General features: G+C 43.1%; 1 long non-coding RNA gene across 1 annotated transcript; it reads left to right on the top strand.

The window, feature by feature from the left end:
- Positions 1-12,254: 12,254 nt before the first annotated feature.
- LOC128312914 (uncharacterized) lies at positions 12,255-18,781 on the top strand. The gene is made up of 4 exons (XR_008292868.1): positions 12,255-12,603; positions 14,638-14,800; positions 15,013-15,069; positions 16,114-18,781. It is a non-coding gene; the product is annotated as an uncharacterized LOC128312914 (long non-coding RNA).
- The last annotated feature ends 8,140 nt before the right edge of the window (positions 18,782-26,921 follow it).

Genomic DNA, 26,921 nt, shown 5'->3' with positions numbered 1-26,921 from the left:
CAAAATGTCCAGGGCTGACAAACTGCTTGTGTCCTCTTATCTTTGAACTCATAAAAACAAGCGATTTTTTCAAGGCTATTATAACGGAAGGTGGCTTTGAGAGGCTTTTCTGTCTTTCCTCTGCCTTTCCGGCCACGCTGCTCTGAGTCAGGAGTTCACCCAGGATGACTCTTCGCGGGCCAAATGCAAAATCTCTGGAGCAATACGACCCCCTAACGAGTGACTGGGGACAGTGACTGCATTCCACCTACTGCGACTCTTCCAGCCGGCAGAGGAGAGTCTCAACAAGCAATCATCACTCCGATGCTTTCCTATCCAATCTCTTAGATGTTTTAAAAAAAAAAAAAAAGGCCCTTGGCTTTGTCACTGGTACTGATAGCAGTGTGTAGTGACCTGAAGACGTGGGTAAGTTCCGAGTTTTCACCAACTTGATTGCAGGAGTATGCTTTTCTTCAGCAGGGAGTAAGAAATCTGGACACACAGTATAACACAGTACCAAGGCTCAAATTCAAAGACACCCATTTAATGGAAAGACTAAAGAGCTCAGGCAACTACACGATACCAAGCCAGGCCTTGTGGCTCCAGAGGCCGTGTGCCTAACAGTAAGGGCTGGAGGCTCTAGGGCCGGCCCGCCCGCCCAGGGGGTGGGTCACAGCACTGCCACTCTCATCAACTGCGTGACTCTAGGCACGTGACTTAACTCTCTAGTCCTCAGTTTTCTCACAGGTAAAATGGAGGTTTTAGTGCTTATCAGTGGGGGAGCTGTGAGCACTAATAAGCCACTGCATGTATATGAGTCAATACACGTACAGGACATTTCCTATAATATGGGAAACGTTCATTAAATGTCAGAAGGAAGCATAAAAACCCACCTACCAAAATATTTAGTTTTCTAGTTCTTAGGTTGGATAATCAGTTCACAGATGTACTTTTTTTTTCAAAGTTTATTTATTTTTGAGGGGCGGAGGGTGGACAGAGGATCCCAAGCGGGTTCCACGCCGACAGAAGAGAGTCTGATGCGGGGCTCGAACTCACACACTGCGAGATCAAGACCTAAGCCGAAGTAGGACACTTAACCGACTTGAGCCACCCTGGTGCCCCCACAGATGTACTTTTTGGAACTCACTCTGCTTCATTACTTATATAAGTTACAAATCTACCTTCTATATGTCAAATATTGCATAATTCTTTTTTTTTAAATAATGGACTTTATAGACAACCATGCTGCTGGTTTCAAACAGCCTGTCTAGGATGGGAGGCAGCTAGGAAAGCAAGATTAAAATGGGGTGGGTTAGGCCTCTCATACCAAAGAGTGTTGGGCTATAATCTGAGAGAATTCAAAGTCTTAAACTCATTGGAAGTTAGCAGGAGATACAGGAATTTTTGAAATCACCTGGTCCAACTCCACATTTTGTAGATGAAGAAACGGAGACGTTGACAAGTGTTTTAAGATCTTCCAGTTCACTAATGACAGAAATGAGACTCTTCCTGTTACCTGTGTTTTAGGTACATACTCTAAATGGAAAGCGATGAGAAAAACATTTTGGAAAGGGAAAAAGACACAGTTTGGAAGGGTTAAGGTAGTGATCTAACAATAGGAGGTAACACTGAGAAGGTTTATCATATCCCAGGCACTGTGCCAATCACTTCGCATGGTAGCCTTACATAAATTTTGCACAACCTGTGAGGTAGCCACTATTATTAACTAACTCCGCTTTCCAGAAAGTAGAGGCCTATCGAAAGTAAACAGCATGCCCCACGTCACAAAGCCGGTGAAGTGTAGAGTCTGTAAATGAACCCACACTGTCTGACTCCAGAGCCAGAACCTCCACCCCTGGATATTGCCCACACGTGAGAATTGAAAAAGCAGTGGAATTCTTCATGCCTCAGTCCTTCTCCTACTTTTTGGGTAACTTCTCTGTTCAGATGCAGTGCAGATGCACAGTAAATTAAGTGGGGTTTTTGTTGTTGCGTGATTGTTTTTAATTTCAGGATAGTTAATGTATTGTTATCTGAGTACAACACAGAGATTTAACAATTCTATATATTACTCAGTGCTCATCATAAGTGTACATAAATAAGGTGCTTTTAAACTAAGAGGAGAGAACAATAATTTAGAGCCTACTTGTTCTGTGCTATGCGAGGCACCACACACAGACTCAAGGGCCCCAACCTGTCCAAGGCCACAAAGCCGGTGATAGTGCTGCTGGGGGAGGTGGAGCCCACGCAGCCCTAGCGGGGCTCCAAGGCCCCATTTCCCAGCCTATTCAGTGGACAGCGTGCGCCTGTCCATCCAGCAGCTCTTTACTGAGCTCAGCCAAATGCCCTTAACTAAGGCTTGTCCTTACATAGAGAAGAAATTCAGCAAAACCCTGCTCTCACAGAATGCACAGCAGCGGTAAGAGAACGGACCACTTTCAGCCTGGAACCCTACTTTCCTTGTACCTCAGCAGTCCAGTGGCAGAAGCAGCAAGGACTCTGGAGCCCCCGCCTCCCCCATCACTGTCCTAGGAGACCACACACATCGGCCAGCCTTCGCTGCACCTCTGTGCACACTTCACAGATGAACTCCATTCTCCTCTCCTCCTAACGCTGGAAGCTTTCTGTCTTCAAAGTGGGAATTATGTTCATCTCTAGCTTTCTCTCATTTACCACCAGGTAGTATGACAAAAGGGTTAACTTGAGGAGCTAACAACAACAAAAATGCAAAAGAGGATAACTCCTCTACTGCCTCTACCTTTGGGAAAGGGCCTATGGGATTCCACAGTATGTGCTCAAAAATGTCCAAGGAAGACATGGAAGATTCTATCCTCAACACTTCGCTGCCTGAGAAAAAAAATCCAGAACCCTAGGGGCCAATTATTCTGCTGCCTTGGACTCTGACCTTAGGAAGTCTCCTTCTGGTCTGAACCTGACTGGAACTGAGGGCAGCTGACAGCAGAATGGCAGCTATGTGCGCAGCTGGTAGGAGGGCGGTCAAAGCCAATGACAGCCAGCTTCAGAGCACCATGCACAAGCTCCCACACCAAACCCATGGGATAAATGAAGAGTGGCAAGTCTTACTGTGATTTAAATTCGTAAGTTCCTACTCCGTTCCCAATATCATGCCTGGAGCTGGGGACTCAAAACGCCGGCAGGCTTTTAAAAATCAAGTAACACTGGGGGCGCCTGGGGGGCGTAGTCAGTTAAGCGTCCGACTCTGGTTCTCGGTTCAGGTCATGATCTCACAGTTCATGAGTCTGAGCCCCGCATCAGGCTCTGCACGGATGGCGTGGAGCCTGCTTGGGATTCTGTCTCTCTGTGTCTCTGCCGCTCCCCCACTTGTGTGCACATGCACGTGCGCTCTCTCAAAATAAAAGAAAATTTAAATTAGAATTAAAATCAAGTAAAAGCGAATTGCACTAATAAAAGTAGACCAAGAGAAGGCAAGGAAGAGCAGAGCATGAAGAGAAGTAGGAGGGAGAGGGAGATAAGAGGACTTACTGTTTGCAAACAGAAGTGAGGGAAATCTTTGTGACACGAATTAGAAGGGAAAACTCATGTAAAAGTACCAGCTGGAGTTTAGAATGGAGTGGCTCTTGACTGTCTCCCCTGCTTCTGCTTTTCCCTGGCCAGCTGGGAGTTTAAAATTTGAAAAACAACCTTAATAGGGAGCTAAAAAGAGCTGGGTTCTAAACCGGATTTTAAACTTTGTAACCTTGAGTCACCTTAATCTTTCTTTCAAAACCTGTTTCCTCAACTGTAAAAGGCAGGTAACACTTATACAGGAGCTCATAAAGCTATTCACACTTTTGTATGTTTGAAACTTCCATATTTCAACGGAGATACTCATACCTATTGCTTAGTTGCTATGAGGATTACAAGAAGCAATTACAGAAAATACGTAGCCAGTGCCAGGGACTTTGTAGTATTCAATGGTAACTATCATTATCAACATGGTATTTTTTAAAGTTCTGTGATGAGGGTACGGAAACCAAAACACTATGAACCAGTGAATTCACTGCTGCAGAGTGTAGACTAGGAATGTCTGGATGTCTATACAAGGACAATCTTCCCATGTATCGGTCTTACAGGCTCACTCTGTCACCCACTTTCGTCTTCCCCTTCCTGCTTTATTCATTCACTCAACAAATATGCATTGACTGCCTGCTGTATGTAGGACACAGAGCTGCATACTGAGAATGGGAACCGGAGGAAGAAAGGAGGAGACAGTAACAGGACAGGATGACGGGGACACCTATGAACCGTTTGAAATGATAAAACGTTTTGAGTATGTCGGTGTGTACACTCCTCTGAGAAGTTCTGGAGAGATTCTAAAAGGAATTTTTTTGTTTTAAGTTAAGAAAATCTAATAAACTTAACGGGAAACATACAAAACGTACACAGGGAAAAACATAACACTCGTGAAAAATCACAAAAGTAGCCTTGAGCAAATGGAAACACAGGCCACGATCTTGGATATGAAGACTCAATATCATGAAGATGTCAGCTCTCTCTCAGCTAAATTTAACATAATCTCAACAGAAACACCATCCAGTTGTTGCTGCCTGAAACTAGACAAACTGATTATAAAGTTTATATGGCAGAATAAGCAACCAAAAGCAGCCAGGAAAACATTAAAAAAGAGCAATATGAAAACACTGGCCCTTCTGGATGTTAAAACAAATTATAAAGCCTCTAAAATTAAGATGGTTTCATAACGGCATGTGAATTGGCGATCAAACCAATGGAACGTAACAGAAAATCCAGTAAGAAACCCAAACGTATACAAGAACTTAGTATCCAGTAAAAACAAGATCTCAAACCAATGGAGAAAAGATAAGAACTTTTCATAAGTAATGTTGGAATACCCGGCTGGCTAATGGGAAAAAGATAAAATTGGATCCTTCCTCAAACCAAACTAAATGTCAAGATAAATTCCAAATGGATAGGAGCCTTTGATGTGTTTAAAAAAAGGGGGGGGGGGAGGGGGTGAAACCATACATACACTGGAAGAAAACATTAACAAATTCCCCATAAATTAAAAGCAGGGCAAACTTCCTGGGACTCAAATTCTAAAGCAATACACTGTAAGACCCATAAATATAACTATATAAAGATGAAAAACCTTTGTACAGCAATAAAACAACATATGCAAAGTTAGGCATATGACAAATTGAAAAAAATATTTTTGCAACTTATGGCACAGACTTTGGGCAGATACCCTGTATCTCATTAAAGGAGAAAACAAATTTAAACTATAGTGAAACATTTCTTACCTAACAGATGGGCAAAACTCCCCCAGAACTTTGGTAGCAAGACTCCAGAGAAACAGAGAAGAGGGATCGGGCATCAAATAAAAACTTCTGTGAGGGGCGCCTGGGTGGCTCAGTCGGTTGGGTGTCCGACTTCAGCTCAGGTCATGATCTCGCGGTCCGTGGGTTCAAGCCCCGTGACGGACTCTGTGCTGACAGCTCGGAGCCTGGAGCCTGTTTCCAATCCTGTGTCTCCCTCTCTCTGCCCCTCCCCCACTCTCACCTTGTCTCACTCTGTCTCTCAAAAATAAATAAATATATATATATAAAAAAATTTTATTAAAAAAAAACTGTGAATGAACATAGTTTTGATTTTGAACCCACATAAATGGTTTACACAGTTAAAAACCAAAATTAGATTTTTAAAGCAATTCTTAAAGTTTAAACCAAATGAGCCTGTTGATAAAGCTTATCAAATTGGTGGCATAAGCACACAGAGAAATAAATACATCAACTGACCTCAGGGCAGAATCTGACAACACATTTGAAGTAGCAGATAGTCTAAGGACAAGGGAACCAACAGAAAACTCACACAACATTCAGTGATCTAATGATCAGTGCAGTTAGTGGCATTGCTACTGGGCTGGTTAGTAACATGGCCAGGAAAATCCAGCAGCCTTCAAAGCCCCAGAGTGTGACCCACTTGTCCAGGGAACGATAAAGTTCTGTGGCCCATTTGAGTGTTACTGGCTAGCTAGTGCCCAAGTAGAAGAGTGAGAGGGAAGGGAAGAGAGTAAAGTGAGATTTGAACACACCCAACCAGAGCTTGAGGGCAGCACAGGCCAAGCCACTAACTGCATTTACCCTGAGGGCAAGCAAGCCACTTGGACTTTTAAGGAAGGGGGTAACAGAGTAACATGTGATCTGTGCTTCGTAAAGATCACTGGCATCGGTATACAAAATGGATTAGAGAGGAACAAAGGAAGAAGCCAGCTGGACAGCTAGGAGGCTGCTGTAGTCATCCAGGACAAGAGATTACAGTAGCTTTAAACCAAAAGAGAAAGGGGACATCAGTAGACTTGTAGCCTAAATAAATACGTGCTAACTGCAGGTAGGGAGTGGAAGGAGGGTGGGAGGCTGACAGAAGGGGAAGAATATGCGGGACTCCCAGGTTTCTGCCTTTTGCAACTTTGTGGTGCCATCCGAAGAGACTTGCAACTGAAGGTAAGTACCAGGTGGAAGACAAATGGCAAGTTCACTGCTGCCAGAGCCCCTGACATCATCCTTCAGAGCTGGTGGGGACAAGGAGTTAAGAAGGAAGATCCAATAACCAGGCTGCAGTGTTAGAAAGCTGAGAAACAGATCTAACAAGCAGGTCAGATAACCTCTTGCAGTATTTTCTCAAAATCAGAAATAGAACCACATACCGTTCACTTTGTTTTTTCTTTTAATGTTTACTTTTGAGGGAGAGAGATAGACTGCATGGGGGGAGGGTGGCGGGGGGGGGGGGGGCAGGGAATAGGGAGACACAGAATCTGAACCAGGCTCCAGGCTCTGAGGTGCAGCACAGAGCCTGACGCGGGGCTAGAACTCAGGAACCGTGAGACCATGACCTGAGCTGAAGTCAGATGCTTAACCGACTGAGCCACCCAGGTGCCCCTCGCTTTGTTTTTATATTTTAAAAAAATGTCACGTAACCAATATCTGGAGGCTTAAAAGCTAGTAATCCTTTGTTTCTAATCTCGTCTTCCTTCTTGGGCCCTTTCCTTCATAAAAACTGACTTCGTAAAACATCTAGAGTCTCAGAATCAGACTCTCAGGCGGATAACAGAGGTCACTCACACAAATACCTCCAGGGACCGGAAAGACATAAAGTCTCTTTAAATGTAAGCAACTCGCTGTTAAACACTATATGGGCCAAACAAACTGGCCCACGGCAGTTTTCTACTGAGGTCCCACGGTTACAAAATGTCCTAAGAAAATGACTTAAAACAGTTCCTTCCTCTTCTTTCCATTTGAGTACTAATAAATAAAACCAGAAACTACACCAACGAATTACTTTTTCAGAGGTCTTAGTTTAGATAAGAAAGAGAAGTTTGGCCTCAAAAAGAGCTCTTTCTTTCCCTCCATAGATACACAGGGCTGCCAGGGCAGATACAGGGGCAGCCTCCCTCCTCCTCTGCTCCTCCGTCTCTGCCTCCGTGAATCCCTCTCCTCTTCCTCTCTCTCCTAACCTTACTTTCCTGTGGTCCTGAGGAACCGCGTCCATTAGCAAGAAGTGGATTCCTAGAGCCAGAGTATTAGGCTCCTACCACACTGTTCCTTTCACGGGTCAGAGGAAACCAGCAGGGCAATGGCTACCAAGGTTGCCAAGACAACGCACTGCGATTTCAACAGTCTCCTATAAAATAAGGACGATGATCTCTGAGGCATTTCCAAGTACCTCACTGGGTAAATATCCCCATGAGACAGGAACACCCAACTCTGGTTGGCCACTTTAGAGAAGAAACAAGGCCTGGAAAGATACTTTCAAAACTGAAGTCAAGACCACACGGCAGTAAGAAGTAACTGGTTTCAGGCGGGATTCATCACCACTTTGGTTCACTGGTGTTTATTACATGTGACGTTTCATTGTTGGCTCTGCACCTTTAGAGGGTCAAGGATCCCTCTGAGACCTGATTAAAGAATGGGCTCACTCCCCACAAAAACGACAGACAAATCTGCAGGCAAATTCAAAGGATTCGTGAATCCCCCGCAGCTCAACCACTGACCCCAGTTTAACAATCTGGGATCAGCTAGAATGTATGTACTTCATCTAAGGACAGGAAAAACTTGGGTGTCATGAATTTGAGGATTTGGAGTTAAATAACAACATCAGGGAAATACAAGGAAAGCCGGCGTTCTTTCCTTACCCTTCTCTCCCTTGAGGGCTGCAGACGTCTCAAAACTGCAAAGGTCTCTGCAAACGACACACCACACCCTCTGCAGGACTTCAAGACAGTGACAATCTCATCTCCAAATTTAAATGCCCTTAATATTTAATTCTTTCCTCTACATGGTTACAGCTTGCTTTTTTCACATTATCGGGATGATGGCTTTCGGAGGCAGCCTACTGGAGATCCAGAAAACCATAAATTCCAATTCAATTTCCTTGTGAAAATCAAAGAGCTCACTCGCTTTAAGAGTTGAAAGCGTCTGAGGGGTCACTGCCTTCCTCCAGGGTGCTGGTACAGGCAGTGTTCCAGAAGGGTAATGTAAACACTCAGTATGAGGCAACAGGGCATACCAATTTGTTTTCCAATCTATTTTATTTCAGTTCAGAGCTTCTTTGCAGACAGATAGTCCACAAAAACAACCACACTTTGGTTGTACTCAGTCTTCTTCAATCTCCAAAAGCAGTTGAGTATGCCAAAGCGTGGCTTGTTTCCCTGCGCTGCCCGTCTGCAATGAGGCTTTGAACTGAAATAAAATAGATTGAAAAACAAATTGGTATGCCCTCGCTCTCCCTGCAGTTTTATATTATCCTTCAAAACTAGTGTTACCACCTTCTCTTTACTGGAACCCAACAGACGCAAATAACAGACTAAAACTGCAACACTTTAAATGTGCAGGTCCCACCCAAACCTAAAATAGCAACTTAATGCTGGGCTTATTGTTTAACATTGCATTAACATGCCACTCTCTGTCCTGTTCCTTGCTCCATTTGCCCGGCTGGATTACACCTTCTAAGGACACGTGCAATCGGGTTACTAGTCGCAGTTTAAAGCAAAACCTGACACTGCAGATCCTCTTACACGGTCTGCTTGATTTCTCACTGCCTCTGCAATTTTTCACGTTCATGACCCCAAATACCTTCCTATTTTTACCAATTCAAAAAGTCTGTTACTTGCTTTAAAGCGTCCAATGCCCTGCTTCAAGTATGCAACATTATTTTGAAAACTTTCAGAGGAAACCAAAAATCATTTGCAAACAAACTTTGAAATGACCACCAACTAGAAGAAACCTGTAATTTTCTTACACTGCCTTAAGAAAATGCACATGCCTTCAATGGAGGAACACACTAAAATAATGAAAAGTACTCTGAATAGATAGCTGTATAATTTGGTTGAAAAAAATTTAAAACTCGTTTGGAGGAGTTCCTCTCTCAACAAGCACAATGAGAAAAAAATAAGAGCTGTTCCTGTCGCCCCCAAAGATAGAAGCATACACACACACCCTCAGCTTTGTTGGTAACATAATCCTAGACTTTTGTTATTATTTAGCACTTTAAATACATTTCCATTTGGGGCCCAATTTGGTTTTCTCTGATTGGAATTCAGCAACATGCGTAACAACAACAAAAAGGAAACAGCAAACCTGTGATTACACTTTTTCTTATTTAATCCACACAACAACCCTTTTCAGGAGGTACCACTATCCGCATTTCACATACTAGACCATCTGTAACCGGCCCACGGCACGGAGCTCTCCCAGCAGTAAAGCTGGCTTGAGGGCCAGCGACTCAGAGCACAGGACTGAATCAGGGCGCCACTACTAACTTCTTTCAATCCTTCCAACACCCCACATTCTTGCCACCTCACAATCTCTGATCCTACTAAAAAGTTCTTCCTTCCCAGTTCTCTCCCTTCTCCCTTCTTGCCTGGACTGGATTCTCGTCACTCAAACAGGTTTGGTTTAAACTACCTTTCTCAAGTGCCTTGCTGGGCCAGGCCGGTAAGAGGGGTCCTCTGGGTCAGCACTGTTTTATCACCTTTATCACAGTTGCCACTATTTGCCTTAGACACGAGGCGTTAGGTCCATCTTGCTCACGGTAATCATAAGGCCCAGCACAGTGGGGTCTGGTACATAGCAGGCACTCAAATATTTGATCAACAAATGGCCTGAATTGTTTATTTAATACCTACCAGACTACAGGCTGTGGGCACTGGCTAGCAGCTGATACAAAAATAGGTAAGGTGTGGTCCTGCCCTGGACAGCCTCCCAAGAAAAGGTAATTAACAGACGGAATAATACAGACTGGTGTGATCAGTTGAGGTTCAGAACCCAGCTCCCTCGTACATTAACTATGTAACCTTGGACATTGCTCTGAATCTCAATTTTCTCATCTTTACAACAGGAATATTAATACTACCTTCGTCACAGTGTTGGTGAGAGAGCCGAATGATATTCCATGTAAACAGAGCACACAGTGCTTTGCAGAAATCATTTAATAAATACGAACTAGTGACTTTATTATGATGCTATGACAGCTGTATTTGAAATTAGCTTTGTTTACAGGTATACCATCTGTCCAAGACCCTGCTGAATTTAAATCCTGTGAAAGGGCAAAGAGCTTGTTGATCTTGTCCACCACTTTTCTTCCAGGGATTTGAATCATCCTTAGTACATAGTAGGTGCTAAAAAAACACTGAAAGATTCATGAATGCATTCGTGCAGGCAAGGGGTGTTCTGAAATCGTTTGTTAGTTCAACTAGGGATGAACAGCTAAGTTTGGGAACTACTGCCATAAAAGAAATGCATCTAAATTAGAAAGTAGGGTGTGGTATAAATTTGATGATTTGGCTAAGAAAAACTTCACTTTGAGGTTGTAATTAGATCTCCATAAGCCATACAAAGATTTGGAATACGATTTCAGGGAAGAACCAAAGAGCCCCAGGTTGAGACTTCAAAGAAGTTCCAGCAGTATGAGGCGGGTCACAAAGCAGAGGGCTCCCTGGAATGAGCTCCATCTGCCAGACCTATAATCTAGTACACCCTTAGGAAGCTTAACCTCAGAATCTGGTATTCCTGTCTTAAGCGGAAACATGGATACTTACTTAGGAAATGTTGTTAGCAAAAAACCGCTGGGTATGAATAGAAACGAAGCACCTTATTGTAGGCGCTGGGCGGATGGTACTGTTACTAAAAACAGTGGGAAACAATTCCCACATTGATTAACAGATCAGATCAAGGTGCATGGGGTAGTTTTAACTCGAGTTTCCCTTTCCGTGAGAAATGATCAGAAGAATCGCCGAACAACGCTGCCCAGTCTACTTGTGTCTAGGGCAGGGGCTGGCACACTTCTGGGAAGGGCCGGACCTTAGGTATTTTTGGCCTTGTGGGCCATGCCCTCAAAGCCATGCCATGTCTGTCGCAACAACTCAACGTAGCCCTCGTAGCAAGAAACGAGCCACAGATGATATAAAACAATGAACATGGCTATGTTCCAACAAAATTTCACTTGGGGACACTGAAATCTGATTTCATATACATTTCATAAATTACAAGAAAGTCTTCTTTTTTCCCTCCCAAGAATTTAAAAATGTAAAAACCACTGTTAGTCCCCCACAGACCAAAACGGGGTGGGGTGGGGGACCGGGGATTTGGCCCCAGGCCGGAGTTTGCCGAAGCCTGGCGCAGACTTGGCAGGAGGGGGGAGAGACTCGAGAAGTAGCAGCGAGGAGGCCTCGGATCGCGCCGAGGAGCAGGCGGTGACGAGCGAGGGCAGGCCCCAGGCGGGGGCCAAGCCGGGTGCACCCCGACAGGGCCCCGCGGCCTCTCCCCACCGGAGACTTACAGCCGAGCCTGCGCTCGGGGTGGGAGCCTCCCCAGGGGGTCCGCGTCCGGGGCAAGAGGAGGCGGCTGCGACTTGGCAGAGCCCCACGGAGTTCGCCACGCCGAAGGGTCTCAGCGCGCCCCTCATTTGGGGCGCCTCTCGGGCCTCAACAGCTAAAGGGGTCTCCACGCTGAGTCCCAGCCCCGTTTCTATGGTTACCTGTTCAGCACCGATTCAAACTGCCGTTCTTTATTGACAGCGCCATAGAGGACACGAACACTCCTGCCCGAAGGGAACAATAAAGCTTTCTCCATTCAACAGCGGCAGAGACGCCAGAAGGCGGCCATTTTGAGGCCGGCGCGTAAGGAGTAGAGCGGCGAGGGGGCGGCCGGGCCTGCCCCGCGCGCCGTGGTCACGTGCCGGGGGGCGGGGCCTGCGTCGAGCGCGCCCTCCACCAATGCTAGGGCGCGGGGGCTAACCGGTTGTTAGCCTGTTCTCTGACCTATGACCTTAGCCACTCCCTCCCCTCCCCACACTCTCTTATGAAAGTTTTGATGGGGTTCCACGGACTCTCGCTTGGGCAGTACTAGAGCGGGGATCTTGTTTCAAGAATGGCACAGAAGTAGACACAAAAAGGTTTCTCTACATTTTTCCAAAACATGTTCACGTGCAAGGCAGAGACGTGACCTGAGCCGCGTCCCCAGACGCATCCTCATAGGTGGAGAGTCTTGGCACCGCTCGGACGGGATAGGCTACCAGGGTCGTATCAGCCAATCGAGGTGCCCGGAAGGCGTTTTGATCCCGCCTTTCCCTCCTCCAGCTCAGGAATTTAGGGTGCGTGTTGCGGGGGGGGGGGGGGGGGTGGTCATAGCTTTTCTTCTGCTCAGTTTCTTTCACACGCTTTGTTGCGCAGTGAGCGTTCCACGTTGGAGCTCCTGTTGCCACCCTCATACAGCCAAAGAGGTTAAGTCAGATCCAGACAGTATCAGACAAATTAAGTCACATCAGTGCTGGCCCACTGAACCTCACACTGTCACTCCGTCACTGACGCGCAGCCAATTTTTCTGTCACTGCCAGTCATGCCACCCAAATCCAGCAGTCTCAGTACAATGCCGAGTTCCCTCTGTGGTTACAGCTGTTACATCCACAGTGTCAATATTCGGTCGTTCTGAGAGCTGACACTGTCAGGCTGACTCCCACTCCATCACCGTTTTTAATCACAAATTCAATCTGCTGGGCAGAACTGTCACTTGCATTGTTGCTGTCGTTGGGTTCATTATTGTTTACTGTCACTGTCCGACCACAGGCGACCACGGTCAAGGACCACAAACTTCAAACAGTTCTGTACAGTATAGCAATTTTACTCTGTGCCCAGCTGTCACCCTTTCGGTTGTTTTCACTGTCATTGTCACTCAGCTACTTTCACTGCCCCATAGTCAAGCCAATATTCAGCAGGCCCCTACTGGGTACACAGCTGTCCTTGTTACTGCCCGATTAGTCACTTTCACTATTATACTCTCATGTCACTGTCACGTTCAGGGTCAGATTTACTATAGCTGACATCCAGTCACTCTTGTAGTCACTAGAGCCGCACCACAGCTGTTGTGCCCCCTAATCACTCATTTCCACCACCTCTGCCTTGTCCCTTAACGGGAGCCCCCAATACACAGGGTTGCCACATTTAGCAAACAAACCACAACTACCTAGAATGGTACTTGGCACGTAGTAGGTGCTCAAAATATATTTCCCAAATTAATGGATTTTTTATTTTTTTTGAGGTTTACTTATTTTTGAGACAGAGAGACAGAGCATGAACAGGGGAGGGTCAGAGAGAGAGGGAGACACAGAATCTGAAACAGGCTCCAGGCTCTGAGCTGTCAGCACAGAGCCCAACGCGGGGCTTGAACTCACGGACCGCGAGATCATGACCTGAGCTGAAGACGGTCGCTTAACCGACTGAGCCACCCAGGCGCCCCAAATTAATGGATTTTTTAAAAATGTTTATTTATTTATTTTGAGAGAGAGAGCGAGCGAGCGAGCAGAGGAGGGACAGAGAGAGAGACCCAGAATCCGAAGCAGACTCCAGGCTCTGAGCTGTCAGCACAGAGCTCAGTGGGGGCCTTGAACCCACAAACCGCAATATCATGACCTGACCCGAAGTTGGACGCTCAACCAACTGAGCCACTCAGGCACCCCAAAATGGATTTCTTTTAATAAAAAAAACCAAAAACAACATTATTGGCAATGTGCTGTTTGTAAATGTGAATGGCTTGAGGTTCAAACATCTCAAACAGTAGGCTGTCCTCACTGTTCCACTTAACAACACTCTGCATCCTACAGGCACTAGGAGAAAACATGAGAAATGTGCCTACCAGGTACATGAATCCTGGGATCATGGTTACAAAGAATAGGATTCCTTAACTTTGGATTTCTTATTTTAAAAGGAATGCATGTTGGGGTGCCAGGGTGGCTAAGTTGGTTAAGTGTCCAACTCTTGATCTCATCGCAGTTTGTGGTCTCACGGTTCATGAGATCAAGCCCTGTGTCGGGCTCTGCACTGAGTGTAGAGACTGCTTGAGATTCTCTCTCTCTCTCTCTCTCTCTCTCTCTCTCTCTCTCTCTCTCTCTCCCTGTCTCTCTGCCCTTCCCCCACCCTCTCTCTCTCAAAATAAATGGATATTTTTAAAAAATGAAAGGAATGCATGTTTATTGTAGAGTGTTTATAAAATATGGGAAAGACTCTTTTGCCTCTGAAGGATTGTTTTAGGATGTCAAAGAATACCCTCCCCCAGCACCCTCACACACAGTCATGGCTACAGTTTTCTCCGTAATTGTTCACTTAAGGTTTGCGTTATTGGAAATTTTCAGGGGAATTTCTTGCCTATAGCTGGCCCAGCACATGAGAGAAGAAGAAAACAATGACGGGAACCTCTAAGGACCTCATCTCTCCAGAGAGCCTGAAGGATTTGGAAGAAATAACTTGTGCTTCCCAGTTGCCAGAAGGACCAATCCTTGAACCCAAAGGAGGAAGGTACTTGAAAACTTTCCCCCCCTTTCTTCTACCTTGACAGAGAATGTTCCCAGGCTCTGCCTGAGGTGGCTCCAGCTAAACTACCGGCTGTTTCTGGAATGGCTACCACATGCCAAGGACATTGAGGTCAATGGAACACGGTCACTGCCATAAGAAATAGTACAGCCTTCACCACTTCTACTCCTAATAGCCTCACTCTCATTCTCTGCCAGGTACAATGCCAAGCTCTACCTAGATATCTCATTTAATTCTCCTAACCCCTGGCAGAGGTAAGTGATATTATTATCTTTATTATTATTATTATTATTCAAGAGAAAACAGATTCAGGTGTGCCTGGGTGGCTGGGCTGGTTGAGCGTCCGACTCTTAACTTCGGCTCAGGTCATGATCTCAGGGTCGTGGGAAGGAGCCTTGTGTTGGGCTCTGCACTGAGAGTGAAGCCTGCTTAAGATTGTCTCTCTTCCTCTGCCCCTCTTCATCTCTCCCCCCTCATGCTCTCTTTCTCTCTTAAATAAATAAATTAATTAATTAATTAAAATAAAATAAAAACCGATTCAGTGACGGTGACGCAGCTCCTAGGCAATGGAGTTGGGGTTTAAACCTAGGATCTGACTCTAGAATCTTCACTTTTTCCCCTCAGAATGACTTGAGGGTTTTATGAAATATATGTGTCTGTTATAAAGAGTTCAAGGATTACGGGGGAAAAAAAATGGAGAAGAGATTTAAAAACAGAATCACTCTAAATCCTAGCACTTAACAATAACGTATCATTATAGCTGAGCATTTCTCCATCTCTGGCATGTATATGTAGGTGGGTAGATGGAGGGGTAATAATGATAATGATGAGCTTCCCTCCACTGTGCACTATGCACTGGACACTGTTCCAAACACTTTCCATGAATTAACACATTTAATTTACTCAGAGAGGTGGAGAGACATAATTTTATTAAAATGAACTCATTTAACATACTCAGGGTTCACAGCAGCAGCCAACCACCCGGTGATGTTTTTCCCCAAATCTGGTTCTTTTCTTCAGTCTTTGCTCTCTTCTCTCCGCCTCCTAATCAAATCCTAAACCCAGAGTCCTTGGGCTGCAAACGCTGAGTCTTTAAATAGCACCCTCTGCACAGCTGCTGCCCGGTCAAATGTCTCTGCTGTTCCCTAAGGCGGTGGCGGTATTTGTAGAAGTGAAATTTGCTAGATGCTCAGCATACGCTTTTTATTTGTTAGGGTAGGTATCTGGGCTTTGGCTTTCTTTTTCCCTGGCCTTTTAAGTGTTCAAATTCACTCCCTTTTTCTCAAATCCAAATGAAGTTTGGTCTTCAGATCTTGCCCAGTGGAGACCAGCTAGTCTCAGATGAGAAAGCTGTTGGAATTTGCCGAATGACTCAGAAAGGTCAGCCGCCTGCTCATCCATCCGACATGACAGAAGACGTGGAGGAGGGAGACTTTCTCGCTGCAAAGGGGCTGCCCCGGCCAATGGAATCTGGGGCCCTTCTGTGGGTCTGGCCCTACCAACATCTGACACTGTGAATGAATCCCTTGCCTTGGTTTCCCCCCAAACAAAAGGCACTCTTGCATTCAGGATGACGAAATGAAATTGACATCTCCATGGAGATGGGCCATCCACAGAAGCTATGATTTTCCAGCCAAATCTGCTTCTCCTCTTCAGCTCCTTAGCTCAGAGAGGACAACCCACCCACCATTCTCTGCCCAATTGCGGGTCAGACACATGGAGGTCGTCCCTGACACTTCTGTTGCTCACGCTCAATCAGTCCCCCAGTCTTATTGATTTTACCTCTAAATATATACTCTCCATTTCCACGGACAAAATCCAGTCAACCTTTACCTCTCACCTATTGTAATGTCCTCATCCTCCAGCCTTTACTTCACTCTGCACATGCAAGCCAGCCTAGTTTTTCATGTCAACTTTATCAAGAACATTTTACATAAAAGAAAATGTACTCCGTTAAAGCGGAGTTTGGGCAAATATATACACCTGTGTAACCACCACTATATCAGGATATAGGACATTTTTTATTTTTTTAGGGCGGTTTTAGATTCATAGCAAAAATGAGAGGTAAGTACACAGATGTCCAATATTCCCCCGGCCTATACACAGTGCATAGCCTCCTCTCTACCACCAGCATCCCCACCAGAGTGATACATTTGTTACGGTTGGTGGACCGACATTGACACATCATTATCACCTGAAGTCCACAGTTTACATGACCACTCTTGGTGTTGTGGATTCTGTGGGTTTGGCCAAATGTAGAAGGGCATGTATCCGCCATTATCAAATCATACAGGAGAATTTCACTGCTCTAAAGATCCTCTGTGCTCCACATATTCATCCTCCCCCGTCTGACCACTGACCATTCACTTTTGGACTATCTCCATTAGTTTTGTCTTTTCCAGGATGTCATATAATGGGAATCATACGGTATGTGGCCTTTTCAGATTGGCTTCTTTCACTTGGTAATATGCATTGAAGTTTTCACCATGTCTTTTCATAGCTGGATAGCTCATTTCTTTTTAGCACTGAATGATATGCCATCGTTAGTTGAGTAGTGTCAGTCCTCCTGCTTCACAATTGGGTTGTCTAATCTGGGTCTTTTGCCTTTCCATATAAACTCTGGAATCAGTTTGATCCCTTAGATATCAGTGGTATGGGACATCTAGAGTGGGTTGGACTGGGGTATTTCCTTTCCCCCTGACAAAAGCACCAAGCGGTTTTTCTCTCATATTCACTAGTAGAGCTCCAGGAGGTACAGTAACAAAAACGAATATGACTAACCTCCCCCCATGACCGGTCCCTCTGGAGTTTTTAACTCTTAATTAGACTTGTCCACACTGAGCCTCTGGCTTTTTGTCAACTATAGTTCAGGTTTCCCTGTCCCTACGCTGGTTCCCGCCAAGGTTTCTGTTCCTGGGTTTCTGCTCGGGTAGGTTGGGATTCTCTGTGTCCACCTGTCTGTCTCTCAACTTGGGGGGCACCAGTTTTCCCTGTGACCTCACTTCTCTGATGAATCTAAAAAGAATTGTTGATTTTTCAACTTATTCAGCTTTTTATTTGTTAGGACAGAGTAGCTATTTCCAAGTTTCTTTCATGCCAGGCTAGAAACCAGAGTCTTAAGACGTTTCCATCACCTGAAAAAGTGCACTGTTCCCTTGTGTCCCTTCCCTGTTCAGCTGCCCTGCCGCAGCCCCCCAGCAACCACCGATCTAACTCGCTGTCAGTATAGGTGACTCTTGTCTGTTCTAGAATGTCAAATAATCAGATTACATAGTATGTAGTATCTTGTGCCTCACTTCTTTCACTCAGCATAACTTAGGTGAGCTTCATCCATGTTGCTGAGTTTATCAATACTTTATTCTTTTTAATTGCTGGGCCCTTTGGTTTTGATAGACCACCATTTGTATAGTCATTCACCTATTAACTTGGGTGTTTCCAGTTTTAGGGTATTATGAATAATGCTGCTGTGAATATTTGTCTACAAGTCTCTGTAGGTGTGTGTTTTTGTTTGTCCTAGGCAAACACCTAGGAATGGAATGGCCAGATTATATAGTAACTATTTATCTTTATAAGAAGGGACCAAAGAGTTCCCCAAAGTGGCTATAACATCTGTGTTCCCAACATCAATGCTGAGAGTTCCAATTAATCCACCTCCTCGTCATCTATTGTCAGTTATTTTAAATGTAGTCATTGTAATGCCTGTGAAGTGGGTATCTGCTTTTGGTTTTCATTTTCATTTCCTTTTGCATATTGTTTTTTTAAAATTATTATTGAGTTATAGAAATTCTCTATATATTTTGGATACAAGGATATAAGTTCTTTATCAGATATAGGTATTGGGAATATTTCAGTCCTGGCTTCCCTTTTCATTTTTTTTTTTTTTTTTTTTTTTTGACGGTGTCATTCAAGGAGCAAAAGCTTTGGGTTTTGATGAAATCCAATTTATCAATTTTTCTTTTTAAAAGGAAAACCGTTAACACAGTGCAACTACTTAAAGGGGGGAACCCTGGAGCATTCTGCTAAAAGTTAGGAACAACAAGGATGGCTACCATCACCATTATTATTATTTTTTTTAAGATTACTTTGGATGTATGACTCAACACAATTGGATAAGAGAAAAGAGAGATAATAGGATTATAGATCTGGAAACCCCCAAAGAATCACCTGAATAACCTATTCTAAGAAAAAGAATGAGAGAAGGGAGGGAAAGGTAGAGAGGATGGGGGAAGGGAGAGGGAGGAGAAGGTGGTAAAGTAAGTAAGCTGATGATGTGTGAAACAAACATGCAGAAACCAACTAGAAGACAAAGGCCCTCTGCCTTGGACTGGGAATTCTACCATCGGCTTCAGTTCTCAGGCCTTTGGCCGTGGACTGAATTATACCACTAGACTTCCTGGTTCCTCAGTTTGCAGATGGTATATCATGGCATATCTCAGCCTCTGTAATTGTGAGAGCCAATTCCCAAAATAAATCTCCTCTTATATATTCCTATCCCTATCTTGATCTCTATGCTATTGGTTCTTTTTCTCTGGAGAACCATGACTGATGCATTAATGTGTAAACTTTACACAGAACCCAGTTATAAGAGGTAATGGAAGAAAAGAGTGTATTTACAATAGCAACAAAAGATAAAAATACCAATGTATAAACTTAAAATATTAGTGAAGGACACAACAGAAAACTTGAGCAGAAAGACAGACCATTTCCTAAATAGCAAGAAGACTAAATATGGTAAAAATGTTGATTCCCAGCAAAACACACCAACAGGGCTTTGGGTTGTTTTTTGGTTGTTTGTTTTTTTCCTGCCAAGAAACTGATTATAACATTTAAGTGGAAAAATAGACAACAAAGAATATGGAGAGCCAGCCCTACCAGATATTAAACTACATTCTAAAGTTTCAGCAATTGGGGCGCCTGAGTGGCTCATTTAGTTAAGCGGCTGACTTCAGCTCAGGTCATGATCTCGTGGTTCGTGAGTTCGAGCCCCGCGTCGGGCTCTGGGCTGACAGCTCGGAGCCTGGAGCCTGCTTCGGATTCTGCGTCTCCCTCTGTCTGCCCCTCTGCTGCTTGCACTCTGTCTCTTGCATTGTCTCAAAAATAAATAAACATTTTTAAAAAATTAAAAAAAAACCTGTCAGTAATTAAAATAGTGGGCACACAAATAGACAAACAAAACCAATAGAACAAATTAACAAGTCCAGGAACAGACCAAAATCACATAGAGGAATTTAGCATATGCTAAAAGTGTAAGAGAAAAGGTAAATTTTATAATTAATGGTGTGGGGATAATTGGGTAATCATTTGAAAAAGATGTTTTATCTATATCTCACATCTTATGCTAGGGTAACTAAAAATAGATCAAAGATTTGAAGCTAAAATATTGTACACATTAAAGTACTAGAAAAAAGTGGACAAATTTCTTTAAAACTGTGAGGTGGTAAAATTCTTTTTAATTGACTCAAAATCCAAAAACCAAATAAGAAAAGACTGATCAACTTAACCACATTTAAAAATCACGAACAAAGACTGATCAATTAACCACATTTAAGGATCACGAACAAAGTCTAAATATAAACGACATCCTGGGAAGGGCATCTGGGTGGCTCAGTGGTTAAGTGTCCGACTTTGGCTTAGGTCATGATCTCGTGGTTTGTAAGTTTGAGCCCCACTTTGGGCATACTGCTGTCAGCATGGAGCCCAGTGCAGATCTTCTCTGCCCCTCCCTTGTTCATGATCCCCCCCCCTCTCTTTTTCTTTCAAAACAAATACATGAACTTAAAAAAAAAATGACATCCTGGGAAAATATATTTGCAACTCATATTACAAAGGCTAATACAAAGGCTCTAATACATGAAGAGCTTCTTCATAAGAACAAGAACAAAACTCTCTCCAAAATCTTAGAAAAACGGGCAAAGATGTGAAAAGACATATCACACACACACAAGAAGACACACAGACAGCCTATAAATACATGAAAAGATGCTCAACCCATTCATAATATGAGCAGTACAAATTAAAACTCCCTTGGAGTATCTTTTTTTAACACATAAAATGGGAAAAAATTCTGGAAATGTGACCATGTGATAGTAAACAGACACTCTCATACACTGCAGGTTGGAATATAAATTAGTACAGTTCCTATGTAGATTAACAATACTTATTGCAATTTTAAAATGCATTTTCCCTTTGACCCAATAATTTCACTTCTGGGTATTCATTTTATATGCACCTGCCTGTGTACAAAATGGCACATATACAAGGTTACTTACTGAAATAGTTCATGAAATAGGAAGAAAATGGAATTTAAACCAAAACCAAAATGGCTTAAGTATATTGTGATGCATTTATTCAATGGAATACTATGCAGCTTAAAAAAAAAAAGTGAGGAAGCTCTAGTATTCTTGTAAGGAAAGAACTCCAAATATATTGCTAAAATGAAAAAGCAAGATACAGAACAGCAATCAACAAGCGTTTTTTTGTAAAGGGCCAGACGCTAAGTGGTTTCGGCTTTTCGGGCCATGTAATCTGTGTTGCATCTACTCAACTTGCTAACCTGTCATTGTAGCAGGAAAGCGTTCAGACATATATAACTAAACAGGTGTGGCCAGATTTGGCTGGATTTGGCCTGCTGCAGTGGATGTATTGTCAGACCTCTGCCCTGGATGTATGGCTTGTTATTTTTGTGTAAATGAGTGTGTGTGTGTGTAGATGAGAATCTATATTTGTATTTGTTTATATTTGCATAGAAACATTGAAAAGATACATATGAAAAATGGAGTGTGTATCAGTTAGGGGCCAATAGGGAGACAGAAACCAGGGAAATCTGAACAGAGAAACTTTAATATAAAGAATTATTAGGGGCACCTGGGTGGCTCAGTCAGTTAAAGCGTCCGACTTCGGCTCAGGTCATGATCTTACGGTTCGTGAGTTCGAGCCCCGCATCGGGCTCTGTGCTGACAGCTCAGAGCCTGGAGCCTGCTTCGGATTCTGTGTTTCCCTCTCTCTCTGCCCCTCCCCTGTTCATGCTCTGTCTCTCTCTGTCTCAAAAATAAATAAAACATTAAAAATAAAAATAAAACATTAAAAATAAAAAATTAAAAGAATTATTAGCTAGTCATGTAACTCATATAATATTAACTAATATGATGTCAAGAATTATTAACTGATAAAGGAGATTGAGTCCTCAAAGGGATAGAGAGACCTCTGAAGCCGTGAGTCCAACAGAATGGTCTGAAATACTGGGTGGGTTCTGTCTGTACTGCCCAGCGTGGTAGTCATTAGCCACATGTGGCTATTAAACACTTGAAATGTAGCTACTGTGATTGAGGAACGGGGTTTTTAATTTGATTTTATTTTAATTAGTGTTAAAAATTTGTTTTTCATGTTTCTTTATTTTTGAGAAAGAGAGAGCGTATGAGCAGGGGAGGGGCAGAGAGAGAGGGAGACGCAGAATCTGAGGCAGGCTCCGGCCTCTGAGCTGTCAGGACAGAGCCTGACACGGGGCTCAGACCCAAGAACTGCGAGATCATGACCTGAGCCAAAGTTGGACGCTTAATGGACTGAGCCACCCAGGAGCCCCTAATTAATTTATGTTTAAACCTAAGTAGCCACACTGGACTAGTGGCTACCACATGAGCAGAGGTGTGGGGAGTTGCTGCCAGCTCTCAGCTGAGGAATGTACTCAGGGAGAAACAAACTTGGAAGAGCCCCTCACCTCCCCCCCCAAAACTGAGATTTGCACCTCATTGGAGAGGGTATAGCTGTAGCCCACGGGATACTGGTATGTACTTGCCACTGGGTTTCCGGCATACCTTTGACAGAGAAGTGCCTGCTAATAAGGAAGCCGCCACATGATAGAAGCCAGAAAGGAAAGCACCAGAACTGGAAGAACAGTACCTTCATCAAGACATCAAAGCCAAGATTCTTTTCATCCTACTTTTCCATCCTCAGTGCAGCAGACTCATCCACAGACCAGCTCCCCTCCTAGACACAAGAGAGCTCATCAGCTCCAGGCTTCCCATTTCTCGGAGAAAGATATCTTTCCCCAAAGCCCCTCATCCTCTACATATCCGGTTAACCCCTGGACAAGGCGGGTGTTAGGGATGCCAGCCCTGTGCAGTTAGAAATCTGTGTATAACTTTGAACCCCCCAGATTGTAACAACTAATAGCCCACTGTTGATGGGAAGCCTTGCTGATAACATAAACAGTCAATTAGCACATATTTTGTATATTTATGAATTATACAAAAAAGTAAGCTGTAGAAAAGAAAGTATCATTAGGAAAATCTTAAGGAAGAGTACATTTACAGTACTGTATTGCAAAGACTCCTTGTATAAGTGGACCCGTGCGGTTCAGACCCGTGTTGTTCAAGGGTGAACTGTACTTTTCTGCCTCACTGCATCATATACTCACATCTGAGCTAATCGCTGACAAGGAACAGGGAACCACTGTGTTTGGCATCGGCCAGATCTGGGTCACTGTCCAAATGGCTCTCTAAGGCTGCAGGAGGCTACGCTCTCTTGAAATATGTGACCAAGTGGAGAAAAATGGGGGTATAAGGGAGATGACGGCTGGCGAGGCTGTCAACATGTCTGCTCTTGCTATGAAAAACTTGATGCCAAAAAATTTGGAAAGCTTAAGCAAAATGCGTAAGGGCTTGGAAAAATATGAGATGCCCAAAATAGCACAACAAGAAAAATAATACAGTGTATATTTGTATAAAATATCCATTCACCCATTCATTCAATAAATACTTATTATTTGTTAAGTGCTAGGCACTCTTGATAAATGTGATTAGTAAGCACTACCACTCCCCCTCTGCCACGCCTCCTGACTCTCCCACACCTCCCCTCCCTACCCCCCTCACCCCTCCAAGGAAAAAAAAAATCACCAGACCAGAATCATTTTGCAGGTAAATTCTACCAAACTTTTAGAGGACAGCTAGTTCCTACATCATTCAAGTTTTCGCAGAGAAGCAGGGGGAGGCGGGAGAGGGGGTGTCATGCAACCAATTTATGAATCTAGTTAAACCTTGATATTATAGAAGATAGGAACAGTAATTTTAAGCTGTTTTTACTTATAGTTACAGATGCAAAATTCCTAACTGAAAAAAAACCCAAGTGGGATTTAGTTTAGAAATGTAAGGATGACTTAACAACAGATAAATCTATCAAGGTGTTTCAGGTTAAAGAAGAAAATACAGTATTTCAATAGATACAAGAAAGAGATCTATTTGTGATTAAAGTAGCTTTCTTAACCTCCTAAAAACTCTCTATTAGAAACTTACAACACACAACATATTTGATGAAAAGCAATGTCGATTTCTAGCTAACATGGAAACCAGAGAAGCATACGTCCCACTAACACTACTGTCTAATGTAGTATTGGGAGCTGATATATGAGAGACATGGCATCACAACCCAGCAAGGAAAGAACGAATTATTTTAATATGTGGTAGTGGGAGAATTGATTCAAAATGTAAAGAAAGTGAACTTGGACTCCTATCATACACTATTAAAAAAAAAAAAAGTCAAAATACTTCCAGATGGATTAAAGACCGAATGTGAGAAAGCAAAGCTATAGAAGAAAAAGGTAGGCAAATGTTATTGTGACTTTGGAATTGGTAAGAATTTTTTTAAAGAGGAAAACCAAAGGATTAGACTATTTCAAAATGAAAGACTTTTGCTCCTATCATTTAGATTTAAGGTTCAGCTCTGAGAGAAGTAAGCAGTCCAGAAATAAGTGGTCCATGCCAGGCATCAGGGACCCAGTCCTTCTATTGTAGTTTCCCTATCCTTAGCACAGGGCTCCCTACTCATGACCCAACATGCCAACCAGTGAGGAAGAAAGAGGAAAGAAGGGAGTGGTTTCTCCATAAGACTGTCTCCTGCAAATTTCCCATAATGCCTTTTCTTACATCCTATTGGCCAGAAATTAGTCACATGGTCACACCTTGCAAGGTATGCTGGGAAATATAGTGTTTATGCCAGAAAGCCTTGTGTCCAGTTAAAAAACAGTTTGTCTTTAAAAAAAAATTTTTTTTTTAATGTTTATTTTTGAGAGAGAGAGAGAGAGAGAGAGAGAGAGAGAGAGAGAGAGACAGAGTCCAAATCAGGCTCCAGGCTCCTAGCTATCAGCACAGAGCCCCACGCGGGGCTTGAACTCATGAACTGTGAGATCATGACCTGAGCTCAAGTCAGATGCTTAACTGACTGAGCCACCCAGGCACCCCCAGTTTGTCTATTTTAATAAACAAAGAAAAGGAGTTATTGACGATAGCTAATACCTATACAAAACAAAACAAAATAAAACGAAAATGAAAAAACACCATAGAGTTAACCAGCAATTGAAAAACTTGGGTGCCTGGGTGGCTCTGTCGGTTAAGCATACAACTTTGGCTCAGGTCATGATCTTGTGGTTTGTGGGTCCGAGCCCTGCATAGGGCTCTGTGCTGACAGCTCAGAGCCTGGATCCTGCTTCAGATTCTGTATCTCTCTCTCTCTGCCCCTCCCTGCTCATGTTCTGTCTCTCTCTCTCTCTCAAAAATAAACATTAAAAAAAATTTTTTTAAAAACCCTGGGTGAATATATATTCAATACATATGACTGTCAGTGCCTGAGACCACCAAATCAGAAAAAAAAAAAAAATTCTATATAAAAATGTGGAAATAAAAACAAGCAATTCACTGAAGAGGAACTCAGAAATCCAAGTGGCTAATAAACAGATAAAGAGATGTTTAACCTTAATAATCATAGAAATGCAAAATAAAGTGAGAAATAGATACTGCTTTGCATTCAAAGATAAAATATGTGATACTATCAAACTGTCAAAGATGTGGGGAAAATGCAACTTGTAGGCACTACCAGAGGGAAAATGGTACAATCATTTTGAAGGGCAATTTGGAGGTATTTAGTGATATGGACAAAATGCACATCACTTTACACTGGAGATCCTGGCTCGTGTATAAACCCCAGAGAAATTCTTGCCTAAGCCCACAAAGGGATATGTTCAAGGATGTTTATTAGTTTATATAGCATTAATTTATAATAACAGAGTTGGAACTAGCTTCAATGTTCTTCAATAAGGAAATACTAACGAAATATAATAAGTGTAAATGATGGAATATGATGCAACAGTCAAAAGAAAAGGACTAGGTCTACGTTAATCGGCATGAACAGATCTCAAAGAAGCAGAATGAGATAAATAGCAACATAGCCCTTGTGTACATGAAATATGCACACATAATAATACCGTATGTTGTATTACGTAAATAGATATATATGTATCTAAAATGTGAATGCATTTAAAAGTGTAAATAAAATGGACAGAGAACCTGAGAACAGTGCCTATGGGGAAGGGGGAATGGAAGATGAACAGAAAAAAATTAAATTGAAGAAGAAAATAATAATAGATAAAAATAAATAATAAATATGTGCCAACGTGGAACAGGATTAAAGCTCCTTAAGTGTAGATCTGGGCTCAATTCATCTTTCAAGCCACAAAACACCCAGTTTTACAAATAACCGAGTGCTCCACAATGTTTCTTGAATGAATGGATGACTATTCCCCAAGCATAAAATCGCTGTGTCTGATGTGCTACAACATGGGATTTGTGCAATGATTCATAGGAATATTTTCCTCTTTGGGGCTTGCATCATTTGCCTCCAACTGTTTAATCTCATCAAGCAGCGCGCCCACAATTTCGAGTTATTTCTTGTGAGGCCATTATCATTGCTGGGGTTTTTTGTTTTTCATTTGGAATTGTGTTTCGAAAGTATCTCTTTCCCTGCAGGTTTCGAGCCATCTGCGATAAAGAAGGTACTTAAGATTTCAATAACAACAAAAACAGATTAACTAAAGGTTTGCCTTTCATGTTGAGTGTGTTTCTGTTCAACTTTCAGGCGAGACACTACAAAGAGTCTTTATTTTGTTTCAGTCGATTGAAAATGAGGCCTATGTCCTGGATGAAATGCATTTGCTCTCTTTTCAACTGTTTCCAAGTGTGGCAATCTCTTCCCTCAGATATTCACATGGCTTCGCTCACATATCTGCTCAAATGTCATTTTTTTTAGGGGAGGCTTTCCCTGTTTATCACAGCATCTCCGT

The sequence above is a fragment of the Acinonyx jubatus genome, chromosome C1, assembly GCF_027475565.1.
Source record: "Acinonyx jubatus isolate Ajub_Pintada_27869175 chromosome C1, VMU_Ajub_asm_v1.0, whole genome shotgun sequence".
NCBI lineage: Eukaryota > Metazoa > Chordata > Mammalia > Carnivora > Felidae > Acinonyx > Acinonyx jubatus.
Note: the sequence above shows the minus strand (reverse complement) of the source record. Positions and strands in the feature narration are given on the sequence as shown.